Raw genomic sequence first — 25,986 nt, 5'->3', positions numbered from 1 at the left:
TTCTGGTTCTGATTCTGGTTCTGATTCTGGTTTTGGTTCTGGTTCTGATTCTGGTTCTGACTGCAGAGCGATCATCATTATGTGCCTCAGCAGCCTGAGATCCGGTTCCAGACATTAGCTTAACATCTGTCTTCCTCCAGAATGAGTCTGACCCCCCAGTAGTAGGAACTGGACCCATCTGGACCGATCACTAAGCGAAATCGGAACAGAACCAGAACCAGAAACACTGAATGCAGCCGTCTAAGATCAAAGCTTAAATTTATGAACTCTCTGCCACCAAGTCACTAAACTGGTTCTGCTGAACTTCAGATGTCTGTCAGCAAGAGGACTATTAGTTACTGACTCCATCACTGAGCAGAATGTTGATGTTCCTGACAGAAACATGGCTGGATATCAATAATGACTCATCTGAACTAATTGAATCAGTGATTTTTAATTACAATTTTTAAGTGAGAATAGAAAACATGAAATCTGAGGAGGGGTTGCTACAATATATCAGATTCATAAAAACTGGAAGAAGGTTGATTTAGGTTATTTTAACTTAAATATCTGGGAATTCAGGTAAAAGGCCATAAATGAGCTCTGATGCTAACTCTATACAAAATCCCATCATATGTGGAAAACATCTTTATTGACTTTAATGGTTTTATCTGTTACATGCATTGATCATGACTGTTAGATAATTGTGGGAGATTTCAACATCCTTGTTGACGAGCCTGAAGACGGAGGAGATTAAAAGCTGATATTCTTGATCRTTTTGGTTTAATTCAGCTTGTTGACCCAGGAACACACAATCGAGGTCACATTACGGCCCTGGTCATCAGTAAGGTGTGAATATTTCCTGTAACTGATGTCTCCCTGTCTGATTATTGCTCTGTTATGTTTGAAACCACAATAACCATCGACTCATTAAGCCAAACAGCTTCTGTCATAAAATCTTCTRYTGAAACACAGCAGAAACTTTAATCAGTTATATTTCCCCACTTCGCCTTCATGCTGCAACCTGTAGATGAGCTGCTAGATAACTTCCACCCTAACATCTCAGATTATCATTGATTTAATTGCTCCCACTAAAGTGAAGGTTGTGTCTCGTAGGAACAAAATATGTGCCAACAGTTAGATCTGCAAGACGACTCTGTGGTAGAACCGAACGTAAATGGAGTAAAACTCAGCTTCACATTTATTATGAAATCTATAAAGACTGAAATAAAACGGGTGTGCTGTGGTTAAGCACAACCCACATATGGAGGCCTTAGTCCTTGTCGCAGGTTCGATTCCTGGCCGTGGCAACCTTTGCTGCATGTCTTCCCCCTTCTCTCATTACCCACTTTCCTGTCAATTAGCTATCAAATAAAGGTCAGTAGAGCCAAAAAAATCTTAAAAAAAAAAAGACTCAACTAAAACATTCAAGGGAAACGCTCTTTGCATAAACCATGAACAATGATTGAGTTTTATTTGCCACAGTTGACAGGCTCACAAACCAGCAATCAAACACGGCCTGCACATTTCTTTAGAGGAAATTAAAAACTTAGAGGATTAATCTGCACATCCACACTAAATCCAATATCAATGCTGTACCTGAACATAACAAAGGCAGAATAAAAGACACAATTTCAAATATTCAACTATAAAAACTTTGAAGGTCGCCAAATTCAGCTCCTCTTCCTGCTGTCTTGATATCACACCCACAGCTTTTCTTCAGAAAGTCCTGCCTGTCATTTCATCTGATCTGATTCAAATAGTAACTCATGTCTCTCATCAGTTTTCAAACCACTGATATAAAAAAACAGCCATCTGAACAAATCATTACTGCAGAATTAATTATGAGGCTCCACCTGTTTACTGCACAGAGTTTCTGCTGCTTCTCCTTATCAACCAACCAATCAGATTTATTTTACAGCTCATTTCAGCAACAAGGTAGTTCTGTTTTACATCATTAAAATACACCCATCCATCCATCCATCCATCCATCCATCCATCCATCCATCCATCCATCCATCCATCCATCCATCCATCTTCTTGCACTCTTGTCCCTCAGTGGGGTCGGCAGGGGTGCTGGTGTCCATCTCCAGCTAACGTTTCGGGCGAGAGGCGGAGTCACCCTGGACAAGTCGCCAGTGTGTCGCAGCATTAAAATACAAAAACCAACAATTCTTGTTTTTATTGTCTCCTCAGCAGCAAGTACACAATATAAACATCACTAACTGTGTAGCAGCTCTATGATCTTAGACCAGAAACAGTTTCCAGTTTTTTAGTTTGGAACATTTAACATGTTTATCAGCAGATCATTTTTAATTTGAACTCTAGTGAATATTAGTGTTTGATGAAAGTGGAGTCCTACCTGATCTGCAGAGACACAGAAGCAGCATCAGAGCTGTTTGCTCCATGTGGAGTGAAGCTTTGTCTCTTGATGTGATCAGGATGTGGCTCCAGAATCTGGAGCCACATCCTACTTTAAGTTTTTTATCTGCTACTTCCTGAACGTCACAGTTCAGGTCTTTGGCTGCTTTCAGAGRCAACGCCTCCTTCCTAGGAGCTCATCATGAAGATGGGTTCAAACTGGGCCTACTGGGATTCAGAGGTTTCACCAGTCTCTCTTGTTCCTGTGTTTAGTTCGGTCCAGGGGCGGATCTACTGGGGTGGCGTGGGGTGGCAGTTGCCACCACCAAATGAGAGCCTTGCCACGTTGCCACCCCAGCTGGTGACTATGAATTCAAGAAATAGTTATGAGAAATCTGACATTAAGCGCATGAATCTCTTTTTTCCGATAACATTGGATGCAACACAATGTAACCTGACACCCACTGCTAAGTAGCGGGAAGTGCGAGAGAAGGACAGAGCGCGAGGCAGCAGGATTGATGGATAAATGACTGAACATTACGCGACTTATTGTGCGCCACACCTGCACCATTGCTGTCCATTGATTGAGGAATATCGATGGCAGGGCCGTGCAGAGACCACTAAAGGGGCAGGTGCTCAAAATAAAAAAGGGCCCATCTAACCGCATTTTAGGACAGAATATTAACAGCCTCTCAGCTTTCAGAGTTTAATAAACTGATAAATTACGAAATAGTGAGATGTACATTCAAAGCTAAGGAAAATCTCTATACAGAGCATATAACTATGCATATGTGAGATATTTCATTAGTAATTTCTTTCTTCAGCTGTATTTTGTTATAAGAAAGTTTTGCAATATTCAAACCCGCAATTTAGCAAGTTATGTAAATCAGAGCTGGACCACCAGACATATTTTGTCTTTATAGAATTAAAGACAAAACTATTAAAGATATAAACAAGGGCACAATGCAATCTTGTAATGTACTGTAATCTATAAAAAATATTTATTGGTTGTGTTATTTATTCTTAGTGTTTTCTGATAATTACAAATTAAAATATGAGCATTTTATATTTTTATGCAACATAAACCTCGATCTGTTATTGTTAATCTTGTGTTTTATATGGTGTTTTAAGACTTTAATAACTTTTCCTGTGAATCTGTATATCTGGTGCTGCTGTTACACCCGAATTTCCCCTTTCTGGGCCATTAAAGGCTCTTACTATTTTTTTGTATCTGAAATGGCCTGTTGCTTTGCTTCTTTAAATCGTTTACATAAATCTTTTAACGGGAAAGTGACGACTTGCTGTGCCAAACTGATTTGAATGATTTATTTGTTTATATTAATAAACAAAGCTCATCAACCTTGCAAGACGACGGAGAGGAGAGTTTTTCAACCATTTGAATATGATTTTGCTGTTACGGTGAAGCCAGGCCGTCGTTTGGGGTCATCTGCATTTTCCCTGCGCTCGGGTTTCATGAAGCTTCACGGCCTCCCCCACTTACCACCGTCCCTCATCTTCCATGAATATAATCCTGCAGCGTAGCAACAGCACATTCTCATTCTATTCCTTTTCCCTTCCTTCAAGGCCCTCACAAAGTCAACCCCAATTTATTCGCAAGGGATGGACTCATCATCGCTCCGGCCTGCCTCTCTCCAAGCTGCTCCCTGCATTCGGATGGCGGAGCCCCCGCTCCTCATTCGCATGCAGCTGTTAGTTCGGCATTTCATATATCTTGACTCTGAGTCGTGCTGATCCTTGGTCAGCCAGACCGAATTAAAAACAGCAGCTGAATTCAAATGAATGAGCAATTAATAATTCACATGGTACAAAAGTGTAAAATGCCTGTGGTTCCATGGATTATCACATAAATGCTGTTTTATCCTGTGTATTGATTCACTAAGTTCTAGTAAGACAAGACTTTACATTATAAATAAATATGAGATCTTTACTCTGTTATATTAAGGTAAATCTGTATCAATTCAGCCTAAAGCCTCTAATATATGATGATCGAGCTGTACAAAAATTCAAAGCCTTTGCATTAAGAAAACGAAAGAAAAGATTGGTGAAAAACTGAGCGAGCCTCACCACAAATACCCCTTGGCCATTTAAAACAATTAGGACAATTACGGCTATGCATCCAACTGACACAACTAATCAAGTGGGGATGCAGAGGGACATAAATAACACCCGCCTCACAAAGGTTGCTCCAGGAATTCTCAAACTGAGCAAAAGTCCCTTCAGCTGCTTTGCTGAAATCTGCATGATAAAGAAACAAAGGACACAGTAAAGCCACAACTTCACAGCAGAAGAAAGCAAAGGGACCTCAGCTTATGTTCACTTATGTTTTTGTTTTTATTTTGCAAAGTTTGCCACAGGTACAGACAAATTTGATGTCAATGCACCCGTGAAGAAGACGTGTAAAACGAAAATAAAAAAAAAACTGTAAATAATTTAATCTTCTGTGGCATTAGCATAATATCACACTGAAACTTTTTCAAAACTACCACCTTTTATTTTATTGCATTTATTCAGTGAGTGAAATAATCACATCTTGAGAAATAGTTTCTACAAAGTCACAGGTTGATAACTATGCTGTTAACACTTTCTATAACCAATTTTCCAACAAAAAAGCACTCAAGTCTTTTCCTGTACTACTCAAGATTAAAACATTCACTCTTTTTTCTCAGAATCAGAAATGTTTAAATGGTTTATGTACCACCGGGCTAATCTTGACTTAAAACTCGGATATTACAAATACATTTGGGACAAGCTTTCAGTGTGGATAAAGTGCAGGTTTACAGATCCGACAACAAGGAAGAAACAATTGTGATTATTTTCACATAGTAAGATAACATATACCCAAGAATGTTTGGTTATTTATTTGTATTTTTGATATCATGTTACAAAATTCTGACGTAAAAGTCAGAATTTTGTGGAAAAAAGTCAGAGTTCTTTCTCTTTTCTGTGGTCGTAATCCTCTTAAGTTCAATTCACAAACAACAACAAAAATCCAATTAATGTCACCTTTATATCTGGTATTAACTCAGTTACCTATCTGTCCACAGAAAAAAAAAACGAAAAAAATAATTAATGATTTCAGCAAAAAAAATCTAAATTGAGCATCAAGATCTGCCAAGTGAAATTGACCCTAAGATGTCATTATGTGACAGTGAGTGTTGGAGGTCCTCCTTAAAACTCTTGTAATCTTGCTCACTGCGTGGTGCAGAGCCATGTGAGTAAAGGTCCTTAACTTAGCAGCCGAAATAAATTAGCATGTGTGTCATGCCATATTCATAACCATGGGAATCAGAAAGTCATGGCTTACAAATTGTACTAGAAGCTGTGATAAACTTTAAACCGTACAAGTGTTTTAAAAATGAGGTTGGTAGGGGTATCAGTGATTGTTCATTACAAATATTTCCTATAATATTGTTTTTCTCCACTGCTTATGTAGATTTAAGACAAAAAACTAATTTAAAAGGTGCCAACTAATTTCTCCATACCTTAGTAAACATCTTATCCAAACCTTATTTTCTTGTTCACAATTCAAACCAGTGCAAATAAGTGAAAGCCAGAATCCAGCAGCGTGCAGCTTGAATCTGAAAGAGGCATCTCAAGCAGAATAACAGATGTACGTGAAACTATAAATAAAGTCAAATTGTTTATGCCAAACAACATTTCCAACAGAAAATACGTCTATTCTTTGCTTGACTACTCCGAGTGAAAATAAAGCCTCCAGAGGACTGATCATCCCTCTTCCTGTTTTTTTTATTATTTTTTATTATTGAATTTTTTTTTTGCTTTGTTTGAATAAGCTTTACTGAGACGTGGATGAAAGGCAACCCCATGCTCAGTTTTCCATTTAGGCCACCCCCTTATGTTGCACAATATCTTACTATTTCTTTGGTTCTCCACTCTATATCTTAAAAATCTCTCCAGGAACACCGTCTGAGACCAGAAATGTCAACGTCTCTTCAACAGAGAAAAATATATATTTTGTATGCTTATGCTGGATTCTCCTATTTTGTGCTTGCTCACACTGTGAGCATTTCCAGTTTTTGATATTCCATTCTGAATGGTATCAACCTGGGCCAGCAAGCTGCTGCTTTTGGATTTGCTGTGTTGGCTGACTGACTTCCATACAAAGAGATAAGGAAGAATAAGAAAAAAAGGAAACAACATTCAGATCTTCCCACAGATTTTACTGTACCCTCATCCAGTCTGCCTGTGTCAAATTGGTGAGGTTTTTTTTTATGCCGCTCTAGAACAATTCTGGGCCGACTAATGAAGTCAGGCTTATTCAGAGCCACCCGAGCAGCACAAATGGAGCTCTGCATTCTTTCCAATCCACCTCACAATATGTGAGTTCTGGGCTTTATTTTTAAGCTGTTCTCTATAACGTTTGACTTGATCGGTTCTATTGCAATGTCCACATTAAACAGAAATAAGAATAATTATTTATCAAGTAGCTGCATTTGGTGCACATAAATAAAAATCCAGTTTGGCCTTTCCCCTGCATGCAGTGTTTTCTTCCAAGTCTCCACAGAATGTCCTTTCTGGACTTTTAGATTTAGTCACAGCAACTTCTCATCCCCATGGAGCTATTCAGCATTTTTGCAACCTCAGCAGGTATTGTGCTACAAAAAGTACTTTCTTTTTTTTCAGAATATTTTGTGGAAGATTTTAGATTAGTTTTTAGTCTTTAGAAAAACTAATACATTTTCAAATAACCTAAAGTTACTTCATTTGAAGTAAAGACTATTCTATTAAAGCTACAGCATGTAACTTTAACACACAAAATCTGTTTTTTTAATATATTTGATAAAACATATTAAATGAGATGGATAATCTGTGAAAAGATCACGCTCCTCCTCCTGCTCCCAGAACTGCTGTCTGAATAAATACGCTGTTCCCGGTCAAAAACAACCAATCAGAGCCAGGAAGAGGGTCTCGTTGCTGTTAATCAACCCCAGGTGCGTGCTAGTAAAATGTGTAACTTGCCATTACAGGAAAACTGTTTGTGTACAACAAAAGTGGGGGTTGTACACAAGGATGATTGACAGCCCTAAAACCTTCTCCTGGCTCTGTTTGCCCGTTCACATTTTGACTGAACTGTGTGTTTCTGTAGCGCTTGTAGCACTGGGGGAAGTCAGAGGAGCTCAATTTTTTTATCATAATTTTTTTTCACATTTTGTCTCATGATACTGTCACAATATCGTGTTGGTTTTGACAAACATGTTAGAAAACTTTTCTTTTAAAATTAAAGTTACATGCTGCTGCTTTAAACCATACAATCAATACATTTTCACTATGTTAAATCTGAAAACAACCCTCTGACTTTAAAGGTATTTGTTATGACGCAAATGAAGACTTTTTATAAAGTCCCATTTAGAAAAAAACAACACAGGTATCCATTTCGTTTGCTGCCTAAAGTGACACAGCAGCGCTAACCACAGCTCTGCCCTGATTGGTTGATCAGCGACTCTTGACATCTCACACTGCAGGAAGAAAAGCTGTTCAATAAACCAGATTCAGTAAAACAGAATCTTGGCCAGGATTGTTCACGCTGTTGTTTTCGTTTCCATCCTATGACATGATGCATGTTGCATTTGGTTACTTTTGTGAAAAGCTGTGCAGAATTCTAATTTTTTGCTCCACATTTCGGACTTGTGTCCAGCGTCACTTGGAGACTTCCTTTGAGAAGTTCCCTGCTCTGAATCCAAAGCGGGGAATTACCCAGACATCCAAGAGGCTTGATCCAAAGCCAGCAGCAGCCAGTTTCCAATAGGAAATTTTCACCAACGTGGTTCGAGTCGTTAATTAGAGCTGTTGTTTAGGCAGTTCTTAACTTGTTCTTTGAGGAACCACTTTGCTTTTCCAAAAGCCAAATTAGGGCATTATAAACGTCTATCCAGTGTATCGATCCTTCTTATGTTATAATCTAAGATTTTGGAGGAGGATTGTATTGTATGGAGACAGTTTAACCAACCAAATCATTTTATTTATCTTGGTGTCTCCTGCCAGATGCCCTAATGTTTCCACCCTAAGTTATTAAGCAGCAAGCTGTGCTTGTGCGCGCTTACAGTCATAACCAAATAGTCTTTGGCTGGCACCAAGAGCACTGAAAAACGAAAGTTAAAGGCAAGATTTATATCAAAATGTATTAATGCCATCTGGGTTGCTGTGTCTAAGAACTGAGTGTTTACAGATACAGCAGGAAATGTGAGCTGTGAGTCCAACTCAAACCAGCAGATTGACTCGTAAAACCTGACAGGTAATAAACTAAATCACAGAAAGAGTCTAGACAGTTTGTGCAAAAGGATCAAACTAGTTTTGGTATTTTGAGTTTCTCCCCTCCTCTTGTTTCTCTTTTCCACTTTTAGCCTGACATGAGTATTAAGATTCAGAATCAGACCACAAAGCCATTATTTTAACCCTCTGAAATGATAAATGTTTCATAGATCATAGACTTTGATCAGTTTGAATCTTTTGAACGAAAACCCTCCCTTTAAGTTGTAGCTGCAAAGTAAAAATCAGTGCTGCCATCGTTAGTTGCAAGATGTGTTTATTGAAATAATTAGCAAGTACAAGTGAAAGTACTTTCTCAAAATTAAATTTGTAGTGCTGTTGGTGTAAATAATCACATTCCTCATAAATACACAAAAAAATCTTAAAATTTTCATTAGAAATTTCTAATGAAACATTAATCCAACAGATTTATTTTTAATCAGTTGTTCAAGTGAATCTTCAATGAATGTAACTGGCTCGCATTGCATAAAACCTGAACGTCTTGCAGCTGAACCCTAATTGTGAAGCGATACATTTCAAAGTGTGGATCCTGCTGTCCACGCCGTGGTTGTCTCCTGGTGATGGAGAGCATGTGTCGGTGGGCACGCGTGCTGTTGAGTGCTCCAGATCACCCGCTGCAGGCGTGACCTTCCCTCTCTCGCTGCTTAACCTAATCAATTACGGTTCAGAACAGAAGCCAGGAGAGTAGGGAGACAAAATGCTCATGACCTTGTCAGAGTCCCGAGGAGACTGTGAATAATTCCCGTTGAGTCCCGTAAGGAAGGTTTCCATGGCAAGGAGGGAAGACTAAAGGTAGCTTGTTACGCAGATAAAGGGGAGGTGTAAAATAAATAAGTTGGGCACGAAGATAAGACCCTGTGTTGGTTATTAATGTGAAGAAGAGAAAAAGGAATCAAGTCGGTGTGAGTTTTCAACCATCAAACTGTGACAGGAAGTTAAATGAACTTCTGGGTGACTTGCAAACGATATAAAAATGGTTTATACTCTAGACCAGCCTCCTCCTCCTACTACTGAAATGCATTACTGTCAGAGTAAAAAAAAAAAAAAGATATATGCACATTTATTTTCATCTATTTAAGTTTGGTGGGCTGCGCTTCACAAAATTTTGATGCGACACTCTTGAAAACCTATTAACAACCATGAGCAATGACAGAATACTCCTCAGGTAGTTTTTATTTAGGGTTATATCCATTTTTTTTCACTTTCTAAAAGCATTGATGTGCTTATAGAGTCCTCAAAGTCACCCTGGATCTGCACGGTGCAAATTCACAGCTTCTGCCTTCAGACAAAAACATCAATTAATTATTCAGCACTGACTTTAGTCATTTCAAGGGGTGGCATTTGAAAGTATTACATTTAAATGTGGAGACTTAATTTTTTTATTGTTCAAGCACATAAGTAGGAACACTTTAACCTTTCCTTATTACTTATTGTACATTGCATTTCCAAAGTTTGCTTTTTGAATTTATTTATGTATCATAAGATTGCAGCCACAAAACTGTTGGTATGTTATTGGGATTTTATGCGATACAGAAATGCATATAGAGTGCAATAATTAGAAGTAAGAGGATAAATGAACACATTATTGCTGAGATCAAGTTTGCTGAGTCAATAGCTTGAAGAACCACCTTTTCTCCACTAACAGTTTTTTGAGTACAGTGAACTCCTGTGTGTTCATGGACTCACCTATTCGTTCATTTTTCCACGGAAAATTAATCCAAATTACTACCCGGTAATATGCAAATTCTCAGATTTTTTTGTGTAGCGTATCTAAAATATTTGAAAGCAGTGTGGGAAGCTGAAATATCTGTGCAATGCTAGTTGGCATGCTTCTTGACACTTTTTAGCTACAATGACTAATCGTGTTGAAGCTCCATGATGGGCATCGGAAGTCAGGAACGGGAGTATTGAACGGATGTTATGCCAATATAGACATGACCTCTTTCCATACCTTCTCTATCATGCAATATTTGATTGCACCTTATGTACGCATGATTGTTAATCTCCTTACTTTGTAAAAAGTGTTGGTTGCAAATCCACAAATCCACCAAGGGCTGCCAGTCCATACGACTGGCGACTGTCATCCATCGTCTTCTTTCCTCATCACAGGGTAAACGATAAAATGACAAGTTTGGTTTGCATCCTTGTCTGTTTGTGTAGCTGGCAGCGAACCACCCAATGACCAGTTTCACATTGAATTCAACTAAATAAAACAGAAGGTAGGAGTTTGTCCTGTAACCAACCAATCTCAGTCTTTGTGTCCATTGGCAAGACACTTTACCTGCCTTGTCTGCTGGTGGTCAAAGGGCCGTGTGACAGCGCTACATGGTAGCCTCACAGGGCAGTCTTCTGTCAGACCGCCGCAGGGCAACTGTGGCTACAGTGTAAGCTTACCACCATGTGTGAATGACTGAATGTAGTCATGTAAAAGAGCTTTAGAGTCCTCTGAATGAGATAAAGAGCAATAAAAGTACTTACCATTCGTTTTCTTCACCACAGATTGTGTGTACCCTCAGCCAGAGCCCACATAAGGGAGACGGTAGGTATTAGTTTCTGCTGTGACGCTAATATGGTTTCCACTGTGCGTATTAATGCATGTTAAGGTGTACTTGGTGTTTGAATGATTAAAGTAGCTTGGTATAAACACTTTCTGAAGTATTATTAGTATCACTGTCTTATTCTCACATGTCCTGACCTGGCAACATAGTCAGAGAGGATTTACTCTACATGTGGAATATTGTGAATGATTCCCTTTTTTTTTGTAATAATCTTCCCTTGAATTAAAGGGATAATAATCCATATAGTATTACTGTAATCCAGTGGACAGGTTGGGACATGTGTCTCTAACAATGTCCTTTCAGGGTTGCTCTGTAATCAGCTTCACCCATCTTCCCGTCGACACTGGCCAGCTTTCATCTGCACAGCATGATGCTGCCAAAGCCATGTTTTCCCCACAGGGAGGGTGAATTCAGGCCGGTGTTTGGTTTCTATTTTTCTCCCTTCACGTGGTGGAGAAGGCGTTGAGGGATATGAATACATTTGCCAGGCACTTGCCAGTCACAGTCTTGTTCCAGAGCCCAGAAACTGCCAAGGTTCATTTTGTCAGGGTCTGTGGATTCCCACTGTGAGGTACTTAATAATTCCTGAGGCAGGTTTGAGTAAATCTGACTTCATTTATTTATGCTTAAGTAATTTTTGTCCTTATATTGTGCCTATCTGTAGAGGAAAAACATTCGCCTTTGAGCCTTTACCATTTATAGAACTTGCAACTTTGCTTCCGTTGCTATAATTCTCGGGGTAATTTGATTAAATCTCTCCATTCTTCCCAGTAGCTTAAATATGGCTGATTTAAAAAAAAAAAAAAAAATCCAACATTTCATGTTTACCAGTAAAAACTTTGTGTTAGTACATCTCATTAGAAGGAGTCTGTATGGAAACCTTTGGTAGTTTTACTCAAACGGGTCATTACAGCTTTGTTTAAAGGGAGCCTTCACACTATACATCTAGGTCTTGTAAAATAAAGCAACTAGAATTTGCATCCCCCACCCCAACCTGAGATCTGCTGATGCCAAACTATGATTGATATCACTGTTAATTGTGAGTCTGTTTTGCTTTGATTAAGTCTTAAATAAAGCTTTACTTGTTTCCTGTGTGTGCAGAAACACTTCCTGCGACGCTTATTTCACACTCGACCAGCTCCCAACACAGTTACAGCTGGAAGCTCTCCAGTGCTGCCACAGTGTGGGACGGGATTAACATTCAGGGCTTGGGAAAGTCATTCCAGAGGACACAATAGTTGTTTGTGTCTGAATATATCTGAGGATTTCAACCAGCAACCTTTAAAATCCTCACGCTTCACCGGCGTCACTTTGGTTCTACATATTAGTTGGAGACGACTGCAGAGTACTGCGCAAGATTTTATTGACACTTTAAAAAGCCGGGTAAGAATTTTTTATGAGTTTATGTTTTACAAAGCTGTAACTCATTGGAAATTGTTCGGCTGAAGGGCCCGGCGGTAATGCAACTCAAAGCTATTTCAGCAGCTGGTCTCTGCATGAATTCTTGTCTTTAGAGCAGCTTATTACCTTTCACTGCTGTATTACAGCCTAGGGAGGGCAAAATGTTGAGTTTGCACTACTGTAAAACACGTTTCAAGATTTTCATATCCCTCACGGTCTAGGGGGTATTTTAAATCTCAACAGCATCTTCTGAAAAGACAAATGCAATAACAAATCAGGCGGAGTGACGATGAATACAGAATATGTTTTCAAACATGCACAAGCAGACTGTCAAAAAGAATTACGTTCTGTCACTGTTCAGCTTCTGTTTTCTAAGTTTTTTGCTTTGTTTGCTGGTTTGCAGTTCAGTGAAGCAAAAATTAATCTGATCCCAAGTTAAACTTGAACTTAGGGGACTGAAATAATCAAATATTTATGCTTTTCTCAAAACCCCGACCCGAGGAGTTGCCCTCTGCGGAACCCAACAAATGTTCAGGAAATGATTGACGCCTGTCATTTTCCTAACAAATTTTAGAAAATATTCTTTGCTGTCAAACAGGAATATTTCTGACAGTCATAAATATTTGAAGTAGCTCCATGTTTTTCCACACCAAGTTTTATTATCTGCAATGTTTGTAGCAACATTAAGCAGATGTATTTGAAAAATCTGTATCATAATCTATCAAATCTCAGTCTGGAGGATGAATCCTATTTTTTGAGGAAGTAATCCCCATCTTATAGAAGCAAGAGGAGCTTTCTGTGTGTAGTGATCTGAAAAAGTTTTTCTGTTTTTGCCTTTTTGTTCAAATCATCAAATATAACCTGAGTAAATCCAAAAAGCAGGTTTTGAAATATCACTTAGAGAGCAATCTAAATAAACCAGAATTGGTGTAAGTGTTAAATAAAATAAACCTGTACTAGGGTTCTTGTTGGATTCAGAAATTGCATTTATTATTAATCCAATCACTGTGTATTCACAAATAATTAACTAAGCAAAACACAAAAACAAATATAAAGACTAACAGAAACAGTCAGGCTATCTTTGCTCTACAGCTACAGATTAAATAATTAATAACCTGAGGAACAAACAAAATAACTGCAGCAATACATTTATTCAAAAGTTTACATTTAGTTTTAAATTTGCTCATTTAAAAATACAGAAGAAAGGTATTTCCCAGCCTAGTGCTGATTATATGTTCTTATTCTGTGCAAAAGAAAACCAGGAGGTGAAATCAAAATACAGAACTGTTATTGATCCATCAGCTTTCAGCACCAGAACCATAATACTGCAGAAATTAAACCCCTTAGTAGATCTAAACCATCATTTAATACCTGGATCTCTGGAGGGGTGTATTTCTGAACTTTTCACAAAAAAAATACTGGATTACGATCAATTAATGATGCTGGATCTGGAAAGACTGATCACGCTGCAAAAGTTTTTTTTTTTATTCATCTCATGACAGTTAATGAAATGATAAAATGTGAATTAAAATGCTGGTTTGGCTCTCCTCTTTCACTACTCTTTTGACAAGATTCCGTCTCATTTTCTGTCAGAAACAAATCCAATTGTTAAATGGAAATCATTTTTATTTTAAGTCGGACAGGGGTATGAATAATTATGGCCTTTAGTGCAGCACGAAAATGTGATATTCTGGGTCACAACTGGCTGAAATAACAAGTTGCTTTGACTAAAGCAACGATTAAGAAAAGCAGTTAATGCATATGAAGGAAAGCCTACACGTTTTTGTCCTTCGTGTTGAGTAATCAGCAGTTTTTCACAACATAATTGGTGAAAGTAAATAGTCTAAAGCTCTTTGTTTTGTCATTGAGAATTTTAGTCAAGTTCAAGTAAAAAGCAAAAGAATGAATGCAAGGAAAGAGACAATAAATCTCCGCATTAACTAATAAAACAGAAAAAATGACACTTTCTAATAACAAAATCACACTCTGTAACAAAGGCAAACAAAGCACATATGGTGAAATCATTGCACTGTCTGCAGTTGCTTCACCTGGAGTAGGCAGAATAGTCTCGACTCTGATTCCAGCAGCAGCTGATATTAGCTTGTTTGTTTCTAACCCATCAATCATAGTCACCTCCTAATGACTTATTCATTAACTTCGCCAAAACACACATCCCGATGATGAGACTGGAAGGAGCATGTTTCAGGACACGCAGATGCCGGGTTTGCAATCAGCATTCTGTGGTATTAAAGCCACTATTAATCAGTTTTAGTCGAGCTGGAACACGTCCCAGATGCACGGTCCTGGGAGCAAAAAGAATCAGAAGAATGCTGCCTGTGTGCATGCATCTATCTGCAGGGTGCGGTGTGCAGCACAGGCAGGATAGGGAGAGATTTAAATGCTGTCTCCTAAACGAGAAAACCATGACATCAGCAAAATGGTCCTAACAATAAGGTAGACATTTAGCATAATGGCTGAGCAAAACGCTGTCCATTGGTTGGACTCCTTAAATTAAACGAGTGTCTTAGATTGCTGACCAACAAAACGGAAGGATGGAGGGTTTTACTGCGTGAAATAAAAGCTTTACAGATCCTTGAAAGGTACTTATTAACTTTTAAATATTTTATGTTTTGTCAGGTCACAATCACAAAATGTTGTATATTTTATGCAGGGGACCAGCAGCATGTTGTGCTTTTCTCTATAAGAATGCCAGGATACTTTACTGAGTTTTATTTTCAATAGTTTATCATTTTTCTTCCACTTCATAATCATGCGCTGCTTTGTGTTGATCTACCCCATAAAATCCCAACAAAACATACTGAATTAAATAAAGTAACAACGAGTGAAAGGGTTGCAGAGTAGATCCCTGGTATTTGCAGGGGCAGCTTGCGATCAGGTTTCCTGTAATAGATAGACTCTTTGGATACTTGGGACCTGCTCTAATAACTCTTATGACCACCTATTTTAATAATTCACACACTAACACATGGCACTTTTCCATTAATCTGCTAATGTGCCATTAGTGGATTTCTCGTTTAGCAATTTGCTAGCTTTGAAAACATTTTGCGCACTTAGCTTCTCCTAAGTTATTTTGCCAGATAAATTCTGAAATACTAATTTACTTTGCTGTTTTGTAAACCTTAAGAAATCTCCATTAAGTTAGACGTTTATATATTAGTGCTGTTCTTGAAGTGGGTAAAGACTGTCTACACAGCAGCTCATATGCTCTCTTTTCCCCCCAGTAACTTTGTTTCAAACAAGCACCATACAGAAGCAAAATAAAACACAGAAAGAGAACAAAAACTAAATACAACATCTGAGGGCATAACAAGAAAAATTGTAATTATGGAAAATTAGTTGTTGTCTTTCAAGAGAGAGTATAATTTGGATTGAAGTTAGCACTTGATCATTAGTGCTTGACCATTATTACAGTGTGCTTTAGCGTTAGCAGAACCAATGTTTATAATTAGTGCTGGTCAGTGCAACTAACTTTTTAGTTAGTAGTGCCTACCATTGCCAAACACCAAATATACCATAATATGCATTAATATGCACAGATAAAACCATTTTAGCGAGACTACAGAAGCTCATATCTACAGTTGTTCTCACTGTTGTTCCTCAGCAAGTAAAGCAGCATTAGCAGGAAGTAGTATGCAGTTCTGACAGTTGCTCCAACTCACTGCATGGTGTCATCACTTAATTTCCATATTTGGTCATGAGCAATCTGGGAAGTTCAAGAAAGAAATATCAACAGGAAAATAAAAGGTGCTTCATGATTGGCTACTTTACAAATACAGGGTAAAAGCTTATAAAGTAGCATTGCACCTGAACATTTCAGCTTCCCTTGCTGCATTTTCTTTCAAATATTTTAGATATTCTCCATGATGAAAACCACAAATAGGTCCTGCTCCACTGCATTCCAAGGATCTGCATATAATGTTTTGATATTAAGAAATTCATGCGTATGTAGTTGTCAGGGACCAGACAGTACAAATGCAGACCACAGGTATTGAATTCAAAAAGGCGGGTTTTTATTTACCCAAAAATATGAACAAAAGTTTAACATAGCATTTAAATGGGCATGCTAATAAAAGAGGTCAACATAAATTACGGAACTCAAGACATAACTGACACAACAACAAACTGCCCTGCTCACATAAGACACAAGGGGATTTAAATACAAGTTTAGCTAAACTATGAAGACATAATAGGGGAAAACAAAATGGCTGCCAATCCAACAACTAACCCAAACAATGAAATAAACCCACAACCCCCCCCCCCCAGCATGACGCAGGTGGTTCAGTCCAATAAGGCCATGAGATGTATATCAGGAACCTCAGCCCTTTGCCATTCCTTTGGTCCAGAGAGGGGAGCCCAAACACCCAGGTAACTCAAACAAAGAAAACAATATTAATACAACATAATTAAATTTCAATCCTGCATTGTTAACATGTGTGCACTCCATATAAACATTGTAAGGTGGAAGACAGAAAATAAAGGATAATTAAACAACAAAACAAACTAAAGTGAAAGCCAACTTATGATAAGGCGTGGACCTTACCCTGTGTGGCTGGCCGTCACAGTAGTCATTGCAAGCAGGGCTTTTTAAAGTTCTTCTTTCTTGAAAAATCATGTTTTTTAGACATATCAGGAAGCCTTGTTGTGCTTAAACCCTTATGAACCTTAGTGTGTGTTGTATGTGTATCCGAAACAGAGAAGATATTTCTGCAGGATGTATCGATGTTGCTGGATGCACTGGGAGCATCAAAGGGAAATAATAAACCCAGACACTTTAATGTGAGATGTGTCACTCAGTTTGAGAAAAGGTGAAGGCCTTCATGCCTTTTAGTGTTACAACCCAAAGAACAACTCCATCTGCACAAAGGAAGGGTCGGAGAGAAAAGGGTGACCCGTTTAAAACATACCAGCTACGGGGTCTGACCTTAAATCCATTGAAAACCTCTCTAAAGCTGAAATGTGCAGTTGCATAAGCACTCCTGTACAAAGACTAGAGGAATAGTGACAGAACCAAACTGTATACTAAAAGCTTCCAGCTTGTTTATAAATGCAATTTGAGTTTGTCAGTGTTGACTGAAAATTGGATAGTCAAACTTTTTTAATGAATAACAATAACTGTGTTTGCGTTTACACTTTTTTTTTAGTTCTTCAATATCTTCAGACATTTCATTAAAACATTTTAAAGGTTTAAGACATTGACTCTTATTTCGTGGCTGTGACTGGAATCCAGGGGTGTCAGTATCTCTGCCCAGTGCTGTGCCAGAAACATTTTCATACTGGGCTTTTACAGACTTAATCCACTGTTGCATCCACTAAAAATCACTCCAGATGAAAGTGAAAGTTGCACTCCTAAAATATTGCGTGATTGGCACCACGGGAAGCCTTTTATGTTTGTCCAGATTTGGCGAGTGAATTCTAATGTGATCAAGGACAGATTTGATTGAAAATGTAAGTCCAGGGTAGAAAGTGCATTTCTCGGGCTTACCACAGGGAAGGGGAAACAGTGTGTGCCCGACTGCCAGGCGCAGCTGCCGGCCTCTGAAGCGATACTCCGGGTGGGTGCTGTCTGCTGTGGGTGACTACAAAACGTCTCCTGAGGTGGCCCTATCAGTTAGCCTGTCACAGTGTTGTAGCCCTGCTAAATACCATCGTGTCCTTGGATGGATTCGCTTTGCTCCTGTCATTCGTCATATGTTAAAAGAAAACTTCTGGCTGAGTATTTTCCTGTTTTGACTTTACTCATACCTACTGGTGTAAAAGTACAATAAGCTACAGAACTAAAGAAATATACAGTATCGTGCTGCAACTACAAAATTCACATTTTTCACATTTTTGTACTTCCATTTGGGATTCTACTGCTTCTAAAGACAAATGAGCCATTTCAAAAACCTTCCGAATGAAACATCACAAATTAGGAGGCACTGCCCATTACCTAGCAATCTCAGCAAAGCCCAGTTTGTTACCTAGCAACCCCTATGGAGCACCACCCATCATCGCCTGGCAACCCAAGCTGTGCTCCAGTAGTTTGGTCAATTTATTTTATCACCATATGTACTGAACAATGGCTGCTGGAAGAGTGTTTTGTTGTTGACTTACAATCCAGAAACCACTTGGTGCATTGTTGTTTATTGTGAAGGAGGCTATACTAATGATCTATGGTTATATAACTACGCATCTATTTGCATTTGCCATTTTCACGTTTGAGTGACAAGTGACAAGAGCTGCTAATACAGGCAGAACTGCTGAGACCAAAATCTCGTCATCTAAGATTGATTTGATGCAGAAAATGTAAAGAACCTGTTTTTTTTATTGAGCATAGATCTACCCTGACCTGTTCAAGGAAGCATAGAAGGTCACCTTGAAGATTGTTTCTGTGACACATGAGCACAAATTAAAGCAAGATTTTAAACTCGAATAAAATTGACATATGGTTTTAAATTGTTCAAGAAAATCAAGCAAAAATATGCAGCTTCTAAATGTGTAAAGCTGACAGTGACATGGCAAAAGACACTGTAGAGTATTGAATAAACAGGGCTGAATGTTTTTTTATCTTACTTTCTCTTCTTTGTATTTTGTGTAGTTCAGAAACATTCAAATTCATTTCAAGTTTATTGTTGCAACTTTAAGAAACAAGTGGAACAGGTGTACATAGTCTTATGAGCCACTGCATTTAGCCACCAGGAAAATAGTTTTTAGTTGGGGATAATTAGGGAAAAAAGTGTAGATAGTTTCTAGATTTTTCATTTTAAAATAAATCTGTTTGTATTAAAAGGAAGACCTTCACAAACACTTCGCCTGGTGAAACATTACCTGTCCGGGTCACAAATTCTTGGCCGTATGCTTGGCTCTTATATCTGTCACTGGGAATAACTGGAGTGAGCACTGCCTCTCTCATTTAATCGTCTCTTGGCTGTGCTGTGAAACATGGATGATCCAACAAGGAATCAATCATTACATAGTTATTGAGGTAATGGGTGAGCAAATATGTTTCCTGGTGGCTGTCCTTATTATATGAGGGCTAGTGGACCCCCAGGAGACCGCACAGCCAGATGGAATTGACGGGTTGTCACTACTGAATGAACAGGTAATGAATTACTCCAGGACAAATGGGACGCCACCTGGGAGATGAGGAGGAATCCTCTCAGAAAGAGGGAGCAGGGTGACTGGCAGCACCCAGCAGCCCTTCTTTCTTTAGAGGAATCCTGAATAGTGCTTGTTTGAGGGGGTGAAACAATAAACTGTGGAGCTGGAAGAATGACTGAATTCTTTTCGCCTGATTTTTTTGGGAGGGATTAAAGATAACAATAGGTAAATGCCTTCCAAATATTTAGTTATAAATTACGGAACCAAGCAGAGGGATTCCGGCTGGGCTGTTTCAGGGCTGAAAATTACACGACGCACGACTGAGAATCTTCCCAATTGTGAAGTCCAACCCCGCCTGCTTTCTGCTGGCCCCCTTTCTTGAAACCAGCTGATTTGTTGTGACATTAGAGAAATTGTATTTCTCTGGTGACAGTCATTGCTAAGGGATATGATTATGCCATGGTAATTATGATTGTTATTTGCAATCACAGCTGAATGGAGTCGGAGTGTGTTATTTTAGCAGTGCAGATAGCAGTGTGCTGACTCCACTGGATGATTCTGGTTTGGGTGATTTGAGACGCAAACATTCTGCAGTTATGAGCCCCAAAAATACCGATAACCACGAACACAAGGAAGCAGCAGATGAATGTAGTGGTTACTTAGGCACCTGAAAAAGGTTTAAAACTTGGGTGAGCAGAGAGAAGTGATGAGAATTTGCTTTGGATTTGTTCATCCTGCTCTAAGAACCTTATTAGCGTTTTTTGGCTGGTCAGTTACTGGCAAAATACTTTTTTGAGATTTAAAAAATTTGTCTTGAAAACCACAACAGTTTTTCTTGAAATTGTTCTGTGCTTTAAAATCTTTTCAAAAACATGAAAGAGAAAGAAACGGAATGACCCAATGAACGTATTAAATGACCTAATTATCTCCTTGGCATGCAGTTACAGTCTAGAGTAGCGGTTCTCAACATGGGCGGTATCGCCTCCCGGGGGGCGTTCAGAGGACGGCAGGGGGCGCTGGCAGAAATTTATACAAAAGGGGGAAGCTGGGATGCCTTTGGGGGGCGATTGGTCGAAGATAAACTTTACATCTTAAATGCACAACAATACCAGTTTAGACTTTGAGCAACTTGTAAAACTGTATTGTGTAACATTAAAACATGCTTGGCTGCAACTGTATCGATGGCAGCTCTTCTTCTATTCAGCAGCTTCTGGCGCAGTGCTGTGATTCACTTGTCAGGTGTCCGATTTTCAAATATTTTATGTTTTATTTAGGATTTTTGTACATATGTTTTGGCAGTTCTGTGATCATGTCAAAGCAGCAACTTATATTAAAAAGTGTTTTATTTCCGTTTGAAAGCTGCCCGCTACCATGGAAGGACAACAGAAAATCACTCTTATAAACATGCAATAACTAAAATCACGATACCCTCACTGTGTATCCCTCTGAAAAATGAACCCATTTAAATAAAAAAATCCCTCCATGGGATTGCCATGTTAGAGAGCGTTCATTTTATAGCGTTAATACCGGTGCTGTAAGTGGTCCGGTATGAAACGGGTGTGAAAGAACAACGGTACCACAGAATTTTTAAATTTCAATGATCAGAATACCAAAATTATGCGACAGACTGGCGACCTGTCCAGGGTGACCCCGCCTCTCGCCCGGAACGTTAGCTGGAGATGGGAACCAGCAACCCTCCCGACCCCACTGAGGGACAAGGGTGCAAGAAAATGGATGAATGAATGGATGGATGGATACCGAAATTGTTTCCGTTGTTTTAAAAGGTTCTGCCTTTTCCCCATCAATACGTTTCCCGACCGCCCTGCACTTTAGGGGGTTAAAACAAAAGACGCGCACATTGCGCAAAACTCTGAAACAGGAGAAGCGGGACATAAAACGGAGCGACGAACTAGATGTGAATTATGGCATAAAAACAGAGAATCCAATGCTGAACAGTGAAAAATCAACACACGACGATTAGGCGGCGCAGCAGGTGAAGAGTGAAGATTACTGATGGTCAATAAACAATAAAATAAATCTAGCAACAGGAAAGAAACTAAAGTGGACATAGCGATAAACCAAGAGAGGGCAATAGTAATCAAAGGAAACTAAATGGAAATGAATGAAGAACAAAATGTAAGAATAAACTAAGAAACTAAAATAAATATAAACTGGTATGGCAAGATCTTTCGAGCAATAATTAATATGGAGGACTGTATGGCAAGAATAAACAGACACTATAAAAGGTAAAATAATATTGTTGAAGTACCATAGGTTTGTTGAGACCATATCTAATACTGAGAATAAATATATCTTACAGGCCATAACAGTAAATTAGTCAGTGCAAAGTAGCCTACAAATTCTTTGGTGGGGGGCGGTGAAGGACCTGGATAAAGGCTAGGGGGGTGCTGGCTCCAAAAAGGTTGAGAAACACTGATCTAGAGTCCAGCTAATGACCGAATTACTGGATTCAGTTGTGTTGAAGCTGATCTAAAAGTTGAAGTCCTGAGAACTGGAGTTTGGAAGCCTTGGTTTAAAGTTTTAATACTTCGTTCATCTTCTACTTTCATATATTCTCTGGTGCACTGTGATCTGTTTACTTTGTGAATTATTGGTCACTCTTGTGTTTCCTAATGTTATTTCTTCATTTTTGCTTTTCTCTCAAGTTTCCCTTCCAGATCTCCTCTGCTTTCCCCACAGCTTCAGCCTTTAAATTAAATATGGTTATTAGTTTTTAAGTGTGTCATAAAAACATAAGAACACACATCCGAACACTTCACAAAACTGAGCAAAGTGCATATGTATGTGCTGTAAACCTCCATTAATAAAAGCAAAGAGACAGAAGGATTTGAAAGCTTCAAACTGCTGTAGTGAGTTTCATAAGGTTGTTAAAGCTCTCTTGCTTCAGAGTAAAGTCACGTCTGATTAAACTGAGCTCCTCTGTCTTCATTATGCAGTCTCTGTTTCTCCAGAAGCAGTTATGTTAAACTTTTCTTCCATCCACAAAGCAAATGTTGGGACAGAATCCTGTTTCCACATACGTAGACATTATTTTTTTTACCTTACCAAAGTGAAGAGCTCTTTTTCTGATACTTATTAGTTCAAGCAGGATCACTAACAACTCCCAAAATTGCTATGAGAGTTTGGTCACCATAATACTTTGTGGAATCTGTGAGAAAACGACTGAAACCACAAAGGAGAAAGAAATATATTTTAATTGGCTTCTGCTACTTATAGCATGTAGCACCTTTGCCATTAGCATGCTAGCTTCTCACTCATGTCAGAGAACCTTCCCAGATTTTTGCTACATGATCGTTTGATTAAATCTCAGTCAAACTGCTCTGTGACTATGTAGGTACACCAACCACACCAGCAACAACCAAAGCTATATTTATTTTGCATTATTAGAAATATTTATCTTTTTTCTGTTTTAAATACAATTTGTCTTTATACGGTAATATAAAACGTTAGCATTTTTATGCAGGTTTATCAGCGTCATATCAACCAGCCCCTTTAAGTTTAAGCTTTTCCACAGGAAATGCCGTTCGTAGAAGTTTTCTTTTTTCGTTTTTTTTGTATGATTTTATTGTATTCTAACAAGATGAGCTATAAAGCGTAAAATAACAAACGTCTGTATGCTCTAGCATTCCACTTGGATTCAAACTGTGGTCCTTTCAGCAGCGTACTCAGATTCTTGCTTTCAGGGTTAACAGATTAGGACTGAATCCCAGCTGAGCTGACAGCTGCACTTTCAGTCAAGTGAGGGCAGCTCCACTGCTTAAAGCTGCTGAGATGTGAAAATGGCAATTTGGTTTAGTTAAATCACAATGTAAAATTTATAGATACAGATTTGCTTGTACTTAGGAGCCCACATGGTCCCTGGTAACCGAGTTCTGAACAGGATACAACAACAGAAGTTGAAATCCAGGTTTTGTTTGAAATAAAAGCCCCACTGAGCTTCTGGTCTCTACGGCTGCAAAAAAAAAAAATGAAGCAAAACATTATTGACCAACTGTCAGTTGAAAGTGATGATATTACACTGATGAAAAAGCAAGCTGTAGCTTAGATGGCTAAGATTAATTGTAAACACTATATTTCCAATAGTATTGGCTTTACACACACAGGAACTTTAATGAGTTTTCAGTTTTTATTCCAAAGGATTTAATATTTTCTTGCACCGTTCTTTGTATCTGAAACAGCTTCCATTCATCTAGGTCCACAAAACGTTTGAGGGTGTCTGTTGGAGAACCTTGCTATTCATACAGAAGACACGGATGTTGGAGAAGTAGGCTTCACACACAGTATCTGTTTCATCCCAAGGATGTCAGGCCACTACAGTTCGTCCACGTCAAACTCACTCATTAATGTTTTGGGGTTCTTTCACACCAGCCCTGTTTAGTCTGCTTTAGACAAACTTTAGTTCAGTTGTGTTGAAAGTCCTGGTTCCTTTGCGGTTCCCCTAAAAGTCTCAGTTGGGTTGAAGTGAACTCGGATGTGATTCGAGTGCATATGTGAATGCCAAGTGGACCAGAACATTTTAAACACATCTGCTTTCAATAAAATGTGGTCGTGCAGTTGGTTGTGATCTGTCAAGGTAGCTTATTAAACACTGAATTACAGGTATTACTGTGGCAACCAGCTGTCCAGTCATTACACCACCGACACTCACTCAGTTCTTCCCTCCATCACATACGAACGTCTGTTGGTGCTTATAGCACAACACAGGAAATCTTTGTTGAATGGCTTCAAATCAAACGAGGTTTAATTTGAGGATCACAGTTTCTATGAATGATGCATTCACTGTCAAATAGAGAATCACAACTTCCACCCTCTGGCCAGACAAAAAGGAGAACAATACCCCAATTAAGCTTTTGAGAATCCAGACAGAGGATTAGTCGCTCATTTCCTTCTGACAGAGAAATACGCAACTTCTGACACGAATACAGATGACATCAATCTGAACTATGTGGAGCAAAATGGAGGTTAAGCTGGGAGATAATAAACATGGATTCTCAGAATGAAATGCATTGAATCATTTTGCCATATTTTAATAGCAAACTTATTTATGATAGATTTGTAAAGGAATCTCCTCCCAAATCTTTGGTTTATCTTCCAGTTTTTAGCTACTTTTTCAGACAGAAATGTCTCAGATTTAGCTTCATAACCTTTCCGATCAACTCTGACCATCTGCATTGCTGTTCTTGTCGCATTGCAGTCCCACAGCACGATGCTGCCACCACATTGTTTCATTCAGTTTAAATTGTGAATGTTTACAAAGTGTTTAGGAAGGATCTCCAGTAGCAGTCAGTCTTGCAGTGAATCTGAAGTGGCCTCTGAAGTAAGACTGTTGCTGTCATAACGTGCCAACAGCTCCGTTTCCTGCCTAATCCGATCTCTGCTGCTCTCCCAGAGTTACAATCAGTCTCTGGGCTTTCACTTCCAGTTGATGCTGATGTACCAAGTTCTCTGTGCGACGTTTATCGTTTGGGATTTTGTTTTACATCTAAGCTTACATTATAATTTGACACAACTTTATATTTCTGTATTTGTGGTTTTGTTCACTAATATTCCTCTTAGAGCTTCACAGAACAGCCTTATTTAAAGTGAGATGAAATCACAAACAGGTCAGCCTTATAAGGTGACTTCTGATGTTAATTTGCTTTTGTGCTGTTTTTAGAGTAAAGGATTCTGAATTGAAATGCATGGCTCTTTTCATATTTTAATTCAGAAAATCGTAAAACCTTGTTTTGTTTACAATTATGTGACATTTATCCTTTAAAATCTCTCAAAAATACACTAAAGTATGTTCCTTAGGGCATGAAAATACATTTGCAATTCACTATAGTTTGAGTTATTTTCTTTGCTTAAATGCTTTTAGACACCAAAATAAGTATATATTTGCCTGTAGACATGAAAAATAAATTTTTCTTACTGTTTCAGTTCGCTGAGATTGGATGGCAGGAAGAAGCCGAGGAGCAGAGGTCAGAACTCACCCCATCTTATCCAAGAGCAAAATGACCAGCAGCACAAGGTTAACTCCAAGACTTCTGCATTCACATAAAAGTTGACTAGGTGCAAATCAAGCTGCCCACTCAGACTGGCTTTATTTATGCCTCATTATGGGTCAGTAATGCCACGGCTTCTCTTCCTCTTCAAAGTTTCATTGTTCAAAGGTGCATATATCAGGGAAGCATTCATGCAGGATGATTGGAAGATTCCCCCCCCCCTGAATACAAATGATTTTATAAAGAAAATATGTGAACATCTTTACTTTTTA

At 38.6% G+C, this 25,986-nt stretch overlaps 1 long non-coding RNA gene across 1 annotated transcript; it reads left to right on the top strand.

The window, feature by feature from the left end:
* The first annotated feature begins 12,386 nt into the window (after positions 1–12,386).
* Positions 12,387–25,792, top strand: LOC103475038 (uncharacterized). Its single transcript, XR_535271.1, has 2 exons — positions 12,387–12,590; positions 25,650–25,792. It is a non-coding gene; the product is annotated as an uncharacterized LOC103475038 (long non-coding RNA).
* The last annotated feature ends 194 nt before the right edge of the window (positions 25,793–25,986 follow it).

The sequence above is a fragment of the Poecilia reticulata genome, linkage group LG13, assembly GCF_000633615.1.
Source record: "Poecilia reticulata strain Guanapo linkage group LG13, Guppy_female_1.0+MT, whole genome shotgun sequence".
In the NCBI taxonomy this organism is placed as follows: domain Eukaryota; kingdom Metazoa; phylum Chordata; class Actinopteri; order Cyprinodontiformes; family Poeciliidae; genus Poecilia; species Poecilia reticulata.
This window is presented reverse-complemented; position numbering and strand designations above follow the sequence as displayed.